General features: G+C 50.4%; 1 long non-coding RNA gene across 4 annotated transcripts; it reads left to right on the top strand.

The window, feature by feature from the left end:
• The first annotated feature begins 4,573 nt into the window (after window positions 1–4,573).
• Window positions 4,574–10,363, top strand: LOC139045564 (uncharacterized). 4 transcript variants are annotated; one of them, XR_011504207.1, is made up of 5 exons: window positions 4,574–4,719; window positions 4,874–4,974; window positions 7,280–7,471; window positions 8,223–8,347; window positions 10,078–10,363. It is a non-coding gene; the product is annotated as an uncharacterized lncRNA (long non-coding RNA). The 4 variants fall into 4 exon arrangements; XR_011504210.1 differs by having other exon boundaries at window positions 4,627–4,719; window positions 8,220–8,347; XR_011504208.1 differs by lacking the exon at window positions 4,574–4,719 and having other exon boundaries at window positions 4,843–4,974.
• The last annotated feature ends 2,711 nt before the right edge of the window (window positions 10,364–13,074 follow it).

Here is a 13,074-nt window from a genome sequence, read left to right as displayed (position 1 = left end):
ATGGAGTGAGAGAACTGAAATAATTCAAGCCCCACTCCTTTGCTTTCGCAACCCCTGTGATAGTGTTCTTTATTTCAAATCTGTCAGGAGGGTTGAAGACATGAATTGTTCCGGGCGGAGCTCAGAGCCAAGGTGGCCAACCGTCTGGGACTTTCAGTGCTAAAAACAGAAAAGTCCTAGGTGAACCGAGACAAGCTGGTCAGCCTACCGAACGATAGCGGATCATGAGAAACTTACTCTCAAAACGAGCACATGTGGCCACGTCCCTGTGAATCAACGACCAACTGTGGAACTGGGAGTTCTCTGAATTAATTTAGGTGCAGAATACAACGTTTATGAAAGGACCAGTAATGAAAATGTGAAGTTCACATATATGTTATTAAAACACAATCATCACCACAGCAATTGTTAGAACAAAGGAATCTTTTTCGGGAAGGAGTATTTTATCAGTGACACTGCTTAGAATTGATGGGCACAGTGATAATAACAAGCAGAGCAGCTTTTAGTCAGTTTTATTATCGTTTTTAAAATTATCTACAGACAATGCATGTCCTCACCACCTGCACCCGGGGCAGACGCTCCTCTGTCCCGCCCTTCTTGAACCACAGCACCCAGTGAGCACAAATATCAGCTCTCATCACAGTAGCATGGGCTCTCAGAAAGTCTGTCCGCCTCTGTGAGTCTGGGCATCTTACTGTTATCTCGTAGGGTTGTGGGATGTAGGATTTTGTAGGGCTGCTGGCTGTAGGATTATTCAGTAAACTATAAGGTGCCTAGCTCAGGCCCTGCCATTTGAATGGCCCTCAACGATCATCAGTTCTCATATCTACTTCTATATCCCCCCAGGCAGCCTGGGTCCCTCACCTGGAATACCTTACCCTTAGGTCTTTGCTGATTGACAGGTGCCTCATCTCAAATCAGTGGAGCCTCAGTGACTGCATTCCTACAGATCCTGGGCTTCTGGCGTCTCCAGGATATCTTGATCATATCTGGTCTTGTCTGGTCTCTGCTTCCTCGACAAAGTGGAGTACTAGCTTTCAGGCGTGTGCTGTCTTGTCACCTCATGAGAGGGCGCAGTCCTTGGTTGAGGGGCCCGTGCTTTCCCTTCTCTGCACCCTCATAGAGACTAAACATCTGCAGTCTCCAATAAGGCCCGCATTTTGGATATTTGGGGTCCCATTCCATACAGTCTCGTGGTGCTGACTTTAGACATGTGGGTGTGAATCCTGGTCTGCCTGGTACGGTCACCCTAGTTTATGCTGTGTTCTAGTGTCATGATTAATAGTGTCACTTTCCCTCCCAACATGTCCTGGTTTGGCTGAGAGCTTTCATGGTCCCATCGCTCTGGGGGACACTCGCCTTTTGTCTCCCAGCCCTCTCGTGGCCTCATCTACACTCACCTCCTCTCACAGCCTCTCTCGGGAACGCACCTGCCTGACCCATAGGGCCGTGCCGCCCACCCGCCTCTGTGGTTCTGGGAGGCCTGCCGCCGGCCTTCCTTCAGAGGCGATGAGCTGATGGCCATGCACAGATACTGGACTTTCCAGCAAAAGCAGCACTTTGAGAGCTGTGAGGATAGACACCTAGCAGGAAGAAGGGGAGAAACTTGGGGAGAAAAGTTACCTAAGACTTTTGAGAAGGTACATGTTGAGGCTGTGGGGCTGTGACAATGGCTGTCTCCCGTGTAGCAAGGAGAAGTATAAATCAGTACAATATTTACTGAATGCAATCTGGCAATAAGTATCAGAAGCCTTAAAAATGCCATGCCCTTTAAGCTGCTAATCCCGCGTTTAGGGCTCTATCCTAAGGATGTACTCAAAAAAGCACATGAAATTTTATGCACAAAAGTGTTCACGAAAATATCATTTATAATAACCAAAAATTGGAAACACTCCAAATATCCAACATGACCGAAATGGTAATAAATTATGCTGCAGCCACTGGATGAAACAGTGTCAGTCTTTACAATTATATTTAGGAATGTTTTCTAATGATAATGGAGAAATGTGCTATATTGTAAAAGGAACACTTAGATTTATAAAATGGTGTATCCAGTGTGAATTTTTTTGTGGTAAAATAAACGTATCATAAAATAGACCATTGTAACCATTCTTAAGTGTACAATTCAGTGGCATTGAGTGCATTCACAATGCTGTGCAGCCATTACTATCATCTGTTTCCAAAGCTTTTTCATCATCTCAAACAGTGTGCCTTCATATAAACGCATGTGAATAGATGGAATTTTTATTCTCTTTTTAATGCTGTTCTGTATTGTCTAACTTTTAATCAACCAGGAAATTACTTTGTTGGTTTAAAACACTTAATATGCTGTCTGATGGGAGAAACACCTTCTTTATCTTCAAAAATAACATTGTTCAGTGATGCCTACACTCTCCTGGAATGATGTTAGATACTTGTACTTGCTACGGTGACATTTATCAAGTGAGTAAAGAAGGGTAAATTCGGTTTTCCTGCCTCATCTTCATCCTCTAACATACCGCGGTTACTTGTGTCTTCCCCCCCTGACCGAGCTCGGAGACTGAGCTCCGAGAGGGCTGTGTGCCTGTCTCTTTCGCTGCTCTGTTCCCAGCGTGGCGTGCAGGCCCAGGTTTTCAGTAAATGCTGACAGAAAGGTATTGGAAACTTGGTGTCCATTTTGGGCACAGAAGGAAGGGTTTTTTTCCTTTTGAATCAAGTATGTGATGTGAAAGCCCCTCACTCTGGGACCCTCCTGGAGTTCAGTGGGTCATTTCGTTCCTTCCTTACGCAAATACACACTGAGCCCTTCACGTTGCAGGTCCTCTTCTGGACACTTGGACGCTGAAAACGTAGGTTCACATCTTGAATTTCCAGCTGAATTTGATCTCTGGAAGTAACCATAGAGATTTTCATTGTCGTGTTTTCTCTTTCCTGACCACGCTACTGAGGACATTCTGATGTATTCGTGCCAAGTTGTACCAGACAGACAGCCCTTCTCTCCTCTGGTGTCCCTTCTAGAGGACCTGTGCTCTCCAGAGTCTGCAAATAACTCGACCCTCAGGCGCAAGTGACTGGATGTGGCGGAGAGACTGGACTCAAACCTGCCAGGCCGGATTCCGTCTGCCCGGATTGCTGACATGAGTGCTGGCGCACTGGAGCGATAAGGCCTGGAACCTGCTCAGCCGGGATCATCCTGTGCAGGCAGCTTGGGAACCACATAAGCCCGTGTGCATGGAGAAGCACCACACCCGTGGCCAAGAAAGCAGTGAAACGGGATCCTGGGAGGCAGAGGGGGACCACCCGGGCTTGTGAGGGGCCTCTTCCATCTCTGTCAGGGCAGAACCAGCTCCCTCACGTTTCATACGACTTCCCCAGCTCCTTAGAAGAAATCTCCCTCTGCCTAATCCTGGCCTAACCTTTCAAGGTCACTTTGCTTCCTTGGAAATGAACGTGGCCTAGGAATAATAAACAGGAACACTTTCCTGGAAGAATGTGATTTGATTTATAATAATCTCTTCATGATGGGATTTCCAGGATCAAAAATACATGCAAAGTACAAAATAAGAGACTGCCTGTAATTCCTCTGTGTCTCCGGCATGTCCCACTAAGCAAGGTTTATACTAGGACTCGTTCTGGGCACAGCTGATGTGACACGAGGGTGCAGCTAGTGAATTCCTCCCCATAGGACGGGGCTCATTGTCCCCACGTCTGGGTTTCCTGACCACTTCTAGACTTACAGACGTACTCCGGGGCTCAAGTGGCACGGGCCTTCTGATTGCTTCCTGGGTCTCTATGAAATACCCCTTTCACCCGCTCCCGCCATGGGGCTCACTTCTAGGCCAGCGCCTCCTGACTCTGCAATGATGGAAGTGTTCTATATTGTCGCTAGCCACAAGTGGCTCCTGAGCGCTTGAAACACAGCTTGAGTGACTGAGAAACCGAATTTGTAATTGTATTTAATTTGAATTAGTTCAAACTTAAATGTCAGTAGCTGCCTGGCTGCTGGATTCCGTGTTGGAGGCTGCCTCTCTGGGCCTCTAAATGTTGATGTTAAATGCACAAATAGCAACACACACATCCATACCCACACCTGCGTTTTGAAGATAACCTGAACTTACCAGGACCATGGTCCCCTTCAACCTGGCCCTGCAAGGACCGTGCCCTCAGGGCAGGACTCTGGCCTGGGACAGCACATTCTGGGACAGTCAAACTCAGTGGTTCAGAAGCAAGTGGGAACGGCTCCCTGAGCCACAGACCGTGCGTGCGTGCTCAGCTGGCCTCCTTTGGAAGAAAGCACCTCTGTAACTCTCTAGTGAGCTGTCATACCTTGCCAGAGTCGGAGAGCCATCCCATGACATAGTTTTAACTTTAAATTCACTTTTTCATGCTACTGGACAAAGGCAATTCTTCCTGCTCATAAAACCAAACCCGTTATTACACTAAATGGACTCTCATCTACCATTTCCTTTTGTGAAGCACACACTGGCCTGTATGAAGGTTCTGGAAAGATGCTGAGCTGCAGATTTGAAGCACTGGGGGAGGTGAGTGCGACACTATCACACCTTCGTGAAGTCACACGTAGACAACTCCCAGTGACATCACCAAACCCAGCTCACAGAGCGGCCTTGTGGCCCGCTGACCGCAGCGGGAGACGGCTCCTGACAGCTCGATTGCATGTGTGCACTTGGCCAAGGGAGTGTGAGCTGCCTGCCCCGAGCTGGCCCTGCCAGGAGCAGCAGGGTGAGCCCCCGCCCCGCCGCCCTCGGGGGAGCAGCACGGCGGCCGGGGGTCGGAAAGCCTGGTGTCCAGCCTTGGCTCTGCCGTGTTCTGGCTGTGTGCCTTTGGCTGGGTGGTTTCCCTATTCTGAGCCTCCCTTTTCCCATCTGTAAAGCAGGAGGGCGGAAGACTGAGCCGATGAGCTCTCAGGGTCCGTACAGCGCGGACCTCCTCCAGATCCAACACTGAGCGGAGGAGGGAGAAGACCAGCCTGGCAAGGTGAGTGGCCGGCGGGAGCTCTAGTCAGTGTGTGAGCAGAGCTGCCCTCTGGGCTCTTTGCAAATGCCAGCGTCAGGACCCACCAGCAGGGAGAAGTCAACTGCACGGTCAGCCGGTCACAGGCACTCTCAGCCGGAAGAGCTTCCTCCTCTGAGAGGAGCCTGGGTTTTGAGGCTGGCACGCTGGGGTTCAGGCCCCAGCTACTCCGTCGAACAGCTGTGGGACTTCGGGCAAATCACAACTTCTCTGAGCCTCAGTTTCTTCGTGTGTAAGGCGGGGATGACAACATCTATCTTATAGGTTATCAGTTCTCCGCTGCCTTCAGTTCTGCCTTAAACTCAGTGATAACATGAGTATTAGAGCTGATAGTGGGGGGCCACGCCAGTTGTTTACACATTGAAATAATTCCACAGCCCTGGGCTCCGACCGCTGCCCCCTCCTCTCTGGGGCCTCTTCCTCCAGCACGAGTCGGCCAAGAAAGAGCTGCTGCCGGTGCCCCCAGGGCCCGTGGGCTCTGCTCCCGTCTGCTTGGCCAGAGTCTGTATGTTACCAGTTATTCATTTTGTTAAGTTAAAAGACTTTGTTTTTTAAATCTTTAAATTTTTTTTTATCTTATTCAGGTCATATTTGTTTATAACATTGTGTATAAGTTAAGAGACTTCATTTTTCAGCACAGTTTTTGGTTTACCGAAAAATCGAGCAGAAAATACAGAGCTCTGGTACAACTGCCCTCCACCGCCCGCTGGCCCCTCTTATGACTGCCCTCCGTGAGTGTGGTCCGTTTGTTGGAATGGATGAACCAGTGCTGGAATCTGAGTACGCTATTGTTAACTAAAGTCTGCTGCCTACACTGGGGCTCACTTTCTGTGCGGTGCAGTTGCTAACCACCTTCAGTTTCTCCCTTGGTGCTACTCGTGGCCAACGCTTCCCGAGTGGCCGTGTGCCAGACACCCACTGTCCTGGGTGCTCTCGCACCTCCTCATTTAATCCTCATGTGGTCTATTTTAGTCAAAAAGAGAATCTGAAAATTTTGGGGGCCGGCCTGGTGGTACAGTGGTTAATTTCACACGTTCCGCTTTGGCAGCCCGGGGTTCGCCGTTTAGGATCCCGGGTGTAGACCTACGCACCGCTTATCAAGCCACGCTGTGGCAGGCGTCCCACATATAAAGTAAAGGAGTATGGGCAGGGATGTTAGCTCAGGGCCACTTTTCTTCAGCAAAAAGAAGAGGATTGGCGACAGATGCTAGCGAGGGGCCAAAATTCCTCAAAAAAAAAAAAAAAAAGAGAGAATCTGAAAATTGACAAGTCTGCTGCGCTGGAATGGAATGTTGTAGTTGAACGTTAGGATCATCTGTGAAACTTTTTAAAATATGCCAACGCCCAGGCCCCAAGCATTGTCTGCTCCCGGCCCTGCCCTTCGAATGGAGGCCTAGGGTCCAGCAGTAGCGCTGGGGGTTTGGTAGAAATGCAGACTCTCAGGCCCCACCCCAGACCCCGTGAACTAGAACCTGCGTTTTAATAGGTGATGTGGGTGCGTGTGGACGTTGGAGAAGTGAGCATCTGGAGCAGAATTCTCGCTCTCCTGAGGTTAGGGCTCCCGTGCGAATGTGACGAGGGCTGCCACATGGACTCTTCCTGCAAGCTCAGGGCCTTCCCACCCCTCGGCGTCCACCCATATGACGAGTGATGGGCCCTGCTCTAGGTCTAGATTTTGGACATCAAAGAGTTTGTCCAGGGTCTAAATGAAAAAAAAAAGTCACACGTGCCGTGTAGCGTCTCTGTATGCCCCGCATGTCTATGTTCACAGAAGGGGTTTTCTTTTTACATTTCTGAATTTAAAAAAATCACGAGACGTTTGTCTTACTTTTCTTTTTCGGGGCTCTTCTTTTTGAGTTCACCTCGTATGGGTGGGGAGGGTTCTATTCTGAGCTGGTAGTGGGTCTAAGTATATGCATGATTATTAATTTTGTTGTAAAGAAAACAACAATAAAACCGCAGAAGAACCTTTGCCCGAGGCCATCTGGCTGCACTCTCCATGTTTACTTCCTTGCTTGGCATTTACCGGGTACTTCCAGTTCCCAGCTGCCTTGATGGGCTTGAGCTTCTTCAACTCTTGCCACAGCTTGGTGAAGCAAGAACTGTGTCAGGGGTAAGGAAATCGAAGCTCAGAGAGATTTCATGTGTCAAGTTAAATGTAGGAGGCGAATCCAGACCTGATGATTCTAGATAACAGCCAACAGGTACACTTCTTTAGATCCACAACCGAAGGGCAAACACATAGTTGATACTCGATAAATATCTACAGGCTGAAGGAACAAATTTAGGATAGGGAAAGTTGCTCTCTGGTTCACCACACCCTGACTTCTGGAAAGTTCTTGGGATGGCATCAGCAGAAATGACCAGGCACCAAGTTATCATCTGCCTCCAGTGATGCTCAACTCTATCTACTCCTTTCCGGAAGCAGGCCAACTTTCCGATCTGACTCAAGTCTGCTGTGGTGAGTTCCGAATGGGCTTCATCGCACTTGCCTCCCCCCCACCCTCACCCCTTAAGGCCAAGAGTGCGGGTGGGCCCAGAAGGCTGAGGGGCCACGAGGTTCAAGATGGTGGCGCCAGGGGAAGGCTGCTTGAGGACCCTCAGCCATCTTGCAGGTAAGAACAATGGAGTGGGTCTCCCAGGGAGAGATGTGGGCACGAGTCGCTCTTGGGGGCCTGAGGTCCTGTGTGAACAGATGGGGTAAGAGCTATTGAGGTCTAGAAGGCACTTGTCATTCTAGACCCACCTGGACCACAGTGGGGAGGTTAGGAAAAACCAAGATGTCATTAGTATTCTAGGGCCATTGTTTTCTATTCTTTTTATAGACAAGTGTGTAGTATTTCAAACATATGAACTGACTTGGTTTTGTGGGCTGTGTTGGGCAACTGGTTACCTTTCACAGCGGAGTTTCTACAGCAAAGTACTCCCCAAATTCCCAGTAACTAGCTTCCCAGTAACCAGCTCCCCAAGTTCCCAGTAACTAGCTTCCCAGTAACTAACTCCCCAAGTTCCCAGTAACTAGCTTCCAAATAAAATCTTAGAACACAGCCCACTCTCTTAGTTCCAGAGGTGGGGAGCTGCAGGGTGCTGCATAGGAGGGAAATGCAACAGACGGGCTGCCCTAGCTGCAAATAACACCGGCTGTCCTCTGAAAATGGCGGTAGGGACCCCATTTCCAACCAACCAATATCAACGATGTATCTCCTTAGCAGGGGTCTGCTGGTCTCTCCTGGCGGTGGACTAACCACACAGCGCTGAAGTCGTCTGCACAGCCAACTGGAAGGAACCTTCCTCTCTGTGGGGAGGAGCCGGTCCGCTGCCGTGTCCTCAGCACCAGGCAGGTATTTCCCCATCACGTGAAAAGGGACGAGGCCTGCGCAGGAGTTGAGGGGTGGGGCAAGAGTAGGGGTGTCCAAGTGAACAGTAAATGTTTCTGCTTCGAAAGTGTGTGCCATCTGGTAGGGGGATCAGCTCCGCACACAAATAATTGCAACCTGTGGTGGAAAGGGAAGAGGATGGAAATGGAAGAACAGAGGGCTCTGTGGCTTTGGCTCCAGTGGCAGGTGTCCAGAAGTCTTTATGAAGGAGGAGGCACCTGGGCTGGGATGTGGACCAAAGTCCCTTGATAACAACAACAATAAATAACACGCCTTATTATGTGCCAAGATGTCACCGCTGACCTGGCAACAGGGGTTTTGTTTTCAGAAATCACTGGTTACCAGCTGGGGAATGCCAAGACGGGAGGGGTGTGAGGCGGGCAGAGTCCCAGTGTCGGGTGTGCTGTGGATGAGACACCGCCATCAGATGGAGGCGGGGCTCTGAATTCGCCGAACATTGACAGTTCTAGTTTGACAGTTTCTCATGAAAATGGTGGTAAAATACACATAACATAAAATTCCTATTTTGAAGTATGCAATCCAGCGGCGTTCAGTGCGTTCGCAGTGCTGGGCAGCCGGCACCACTGTCTGCCTCCAGAGCCCTTCGGTCTCCCCAGAGAGAAAGGTCATAACCACTGGGCAGCCTGGCATTTTAATGAGGAGAATTCTCTTTGATGAGAAGGAACAGGGGAGTCCTGGACTCGTGGCTGAACACTCCATCCAGCCAGTCACAGCCTGTGCTCTGTCTTACCAGCCAGAGGCATGAAACCCGGCTCAGGCCCCTGGAAGGGGTAGCCTGTGCAGGTCAGTTTCTCACGAGGCACAGAACCCTCCATCTTTTATGTGGCCTGCCCCAAAAGTCTAACAGATGGGACGATTAAATAGATTATGGGAGAGGTTTTCATAGGCTGGAATCATACACAGTGTCTGAAACGATGTTTGCAAAGAATGCTTTGTGGCCAGGGACAATGTTTACAATACAGGGTTTAAAGGCAGAAGGCAGAATACAAGCGAATGCAATTTGGGCCCTATTTTGTTGAAGAGAGGAGCAGGGGAGAAGGTTCCATTGGAAGGAAGAACATACAACGTAAACCGTGCTGGAGGTGTCTCTGGCCCGCCTGGGTTGGTGGCTGCCTCACTGAAGCCGCCACGTAACCCCCGAGTGTTCTAGTCCCTCCGCTCTAAACTGCCGGGCGTCTGCTCACAGGGACGTGTGTCCACCAGCCCTGAGAGCTCAGTCAACGTTACTCCTCATTATTATTACCCTGGGATGGTGAGATTTCAGACGACCTTAATTTTTCTCTTCAATTTGTCACCAGACCAAACGTGAGTCCCCTTCTTGGCGAGTTAAATCAAACGACACCAGAAGTAGTTATTACACAAAGCAGAGATTTTATTTGCGGCATGCAGCAAAGCAAAGGGAGGCCATAGGGAATAGTTTCACAGAGCCCTGGCTCCCCAAGCACGGGGAGCAGGTGCCTTCTATTAGGGGTGGGGGGTGAATATGCAAGAAGGAAGTTGCGTCCTCCCTTGTAGAGGAGGATAGAGGCTGGCACACGCACAGTTCAGATACACGCCTCCACATACATCGCATGTGATGTTAACAGGCCTTTATCTCCTCCCGGGGAGGCGTTTTGCATATTATAACGAAGTCCCGGTTACTTTTACCCTTTTCCATCCTTCTGCGCAGGCATCCTTACTACAGCGTGGTTTGGACTGGTCTGAGCTGGTTCAAGCCAGTGGGCAGCTGCTCATTCTCCTGAAAAACAACTTTGGGGAGCTATTGGACGCTGATGGACCCGTGAAGCAGCTCTTTAAGCTGCTAAGCAACAAGCAACTCTTTAAGCCTAAGTAACTCCTTAAGCAACTCGAGGCAGGTGGCTGGTGACAAAATTTCTCTGTATTTTCCAAATTTTCTGGAACAAGCAAGTTTTAACTTTTATAATCGTAAATAATAAATGTGTTTTTTTTAAAATGAGAGGGAACAGCATTGTTTTTCAGTCTGCCCTTCTAAGCTGGATCAAGGATGAGCCCATCTCTCAGCTGACTCACTTCATCGGAGAGGAGAGGCCTGGCAGCTGGGCTGAGCTGTGGTCTTTCGGGGTTATTTCTATCATCTGGCTTGAATGTGATACCTCACATTGCGCCCCAGGGGCCACACATAGGTGTGCACACACAAACACACACGCACATGCACAATCACCATCGTCATTCTTTTACAGTTGTGCTCTTTGTGATGGTCCAGAAACTTCTAAAAGGAGCCATTACAGTGAGGAAGTCTGGTTCCCTTGAGTGGAAGGATTATGTGACATGAGTGTGGGCAGTCTTGTGGCCATCTAGGCACATGACTTAGCAAATATTCATTTGGTTTTGCTAGTGTTTAAATAAGAAAGGCAGTCTCAGAGGGCTGCCAGCCCAGAGAACAGGGGAAGACAGGGCCCTCAGGGGTGGCCTTGGGTGGGGTTGGCCAAGGCCAGTCCCTTGACTTTGCAGGCCCCAAAACTCCCCTCTGGTCAAGGCTGGAGTGACTGGCTCAGGCCAACCCAGGTTGGGAGGCTGAGAGGACAGCAGACTCACTGGGGAGCTGAAGACCAGAGGCAGCTGTGGGTGTGCTGGGGTGCCGGGTGGGTGGCCAGCCCTAGCTCTTGGGCTGGGGGCATTGCCCTGTCAGAAGCTGCCCAGGGAACCCATGGGCAAAGCTGGAGGTCGGCATGAGAGCTGTATATGCCTTTTTCCTCTGAGGGGTAGGTCATCAGGAGACCCGATGGTTCTGTTGCTGGACTGGCCACCCGTGGGCAAGGTTGGGTGCACAAGGACACGCCCTCCACGTCCCTGACCTTGTCGCACCCACTGTCTGCTGAGGGGGAGACAGGGCCCCAGGACTCTCAGTCTGAGAGGCTCCAACGCCCCTGGCTAATGTTGTTTCAAGGCAGTGTTTGGTGGCCTGCTCTCCGGCCTCAATGTTGGGGGGCTTTCTTGGGGCGCCTCTGGCTGTGCTGGCCCAGAACAGGAACCAGGGGCCTCCCAGGACTCTCTCATCTCCTCACAGGCCTCCTTGCTGTTGCTGCCAGACCCTCCTCCCCAGCCCACCAACCCCTCCGCCTCCTTGACACACCTCACAGGCTCAATGCTGCCTCGCCCTCTCCGGCTGCTGGGGACCTGGGCTGGAGGCTCTGGATACAGACTGGCTTTGCTCTGCGTGGTGGCAGGCAGGCCAGGCCACCCAGCCTGCTTGTGGCTGGAGCAGAAAAGAGCAAGTCTCTCAGACTTGCCATGTTGTTCAGAAGCCTGAGGGGTCAGGATACGTTACCATACACACGTGCCTGCCCCTCACTTGGTGGTATGGGGGAGGGGACTCCTCGTTTCCCAAGGCTGAGCTTGCAGCCCTAACACAGTCAGGGCAGAATGCAACCCTGGGACTCAGGGCTCAAAGGCTGAAGGCCTGGAGCACGTTAAGTCCACCACTCCTCTTTAGTGAGGAGGGGTCTGCGTCTCAAGATCTGACAAAGACAAGAGTGACATCCACGCTTGGTGAGAGGCAGGGCTGGGTGACCCCAAGCTAGTCCTCTGGCCTTGCAAGTGGTCACACAGGCCTGAGGAGATCAGCTGTGGTGACCACTCCTGGGTGCTACAATGACCTGGGTGAGGTGTGGTAGGGCCTCAAGAGGCTGAGCCATGATGTCAGCAAAAGCAACAAAGAAAGGAACTGCAGGGGCTGGCCCCGGGGCCGATTCATTAAGTTCACACGCTCTGCTTCAGTGGCCCAGGGTTCACTGGTTCAGATCCTGAGTGCGGACCTAAGCACCGTTCATCAGCCATGCTGTGGTGGTGTCCCACATAGAAGAGCTAGAAGGACCTACAACTAGGATATACAACTATGCACTGGGGCTTTGGGGGGAAAAAAAACAAAAAGAGGAAGACTGGCAACAGATGTTAGCTCAGGGCCAATCTTCCTCACCAAAAAACCCTGACAAAAACGCAAAACCCTTTTTTTTTTAAAAAAAAAAAAAAGAAGGAACAGCACACACTGGTGTGAGCCATTCAGCTCTGCGTGGATAGAATGTGGACAATGATCAGGCCAGAAGAGGAGGCAGAATATTGACATTTACTGAGCACTTACTGTATGCCAGACCCTGTGCCATGGGCGTTTGTATCCATTAACTCATTTAATCCTTGCAAGAACTCCTTCTACAAATGAGGAAACTGAGGCATGGAGAGGTTGGGACTTGCCCAAGATTAACCATCCGTGAGTACAGAACCGGAATCAAATCCAGGCTTGTCCGACTTCAACAGTCAGTTGGAGGAAGGACAATGAAGCATCCTGAGCCATTCCAAGGTCTCATGCCCGAGGGAAGGAATTTTGCTGCCCGTGATGAGAGGCTGTTGAGTAAGGAAAGATGGGGTGGGGTGGCAGACAATGCTGGGCCTCCTTTGGGAAAGATTTCTGGAGGAACTATGCCCCTTTCTGAAAACTTGCCTTCAATCAGACCTTCCCAGGAGAGTTCCTGATTAATTCATGCAGTCAAGAACAGAAGCTATTAGCTTGGCCTGGCTCACGATAACAATAAAAACTCTGTAGTCACCTACCGTGGAAATGCCACTGTAGGATCAATAACCCTGCCTGTGATGTAATTGGACACCAGGTGTCAGCTGGTTGAGTGACCAGATTGCCCATCTTTGAGCCAGA

This window comes from Equus asinus, chromosome 6, assembly GCF_041296235.1.
Source record: "Equus asinus isolate D_3611 breed Donkey chromosome 6, EquAss-T2T_v2, whole genome shotgun sequence".
NCBI lineage: Eukaryota > Metazoa > Chordata > Mammalia > Perissodactyla > Equidae > Equus > Equus asinus.
The sequence above is the reverse complement of the archived record's forward strand: the minus strand, read 5'-3'. Positions and strand labels throughout refer to the sequence as shown.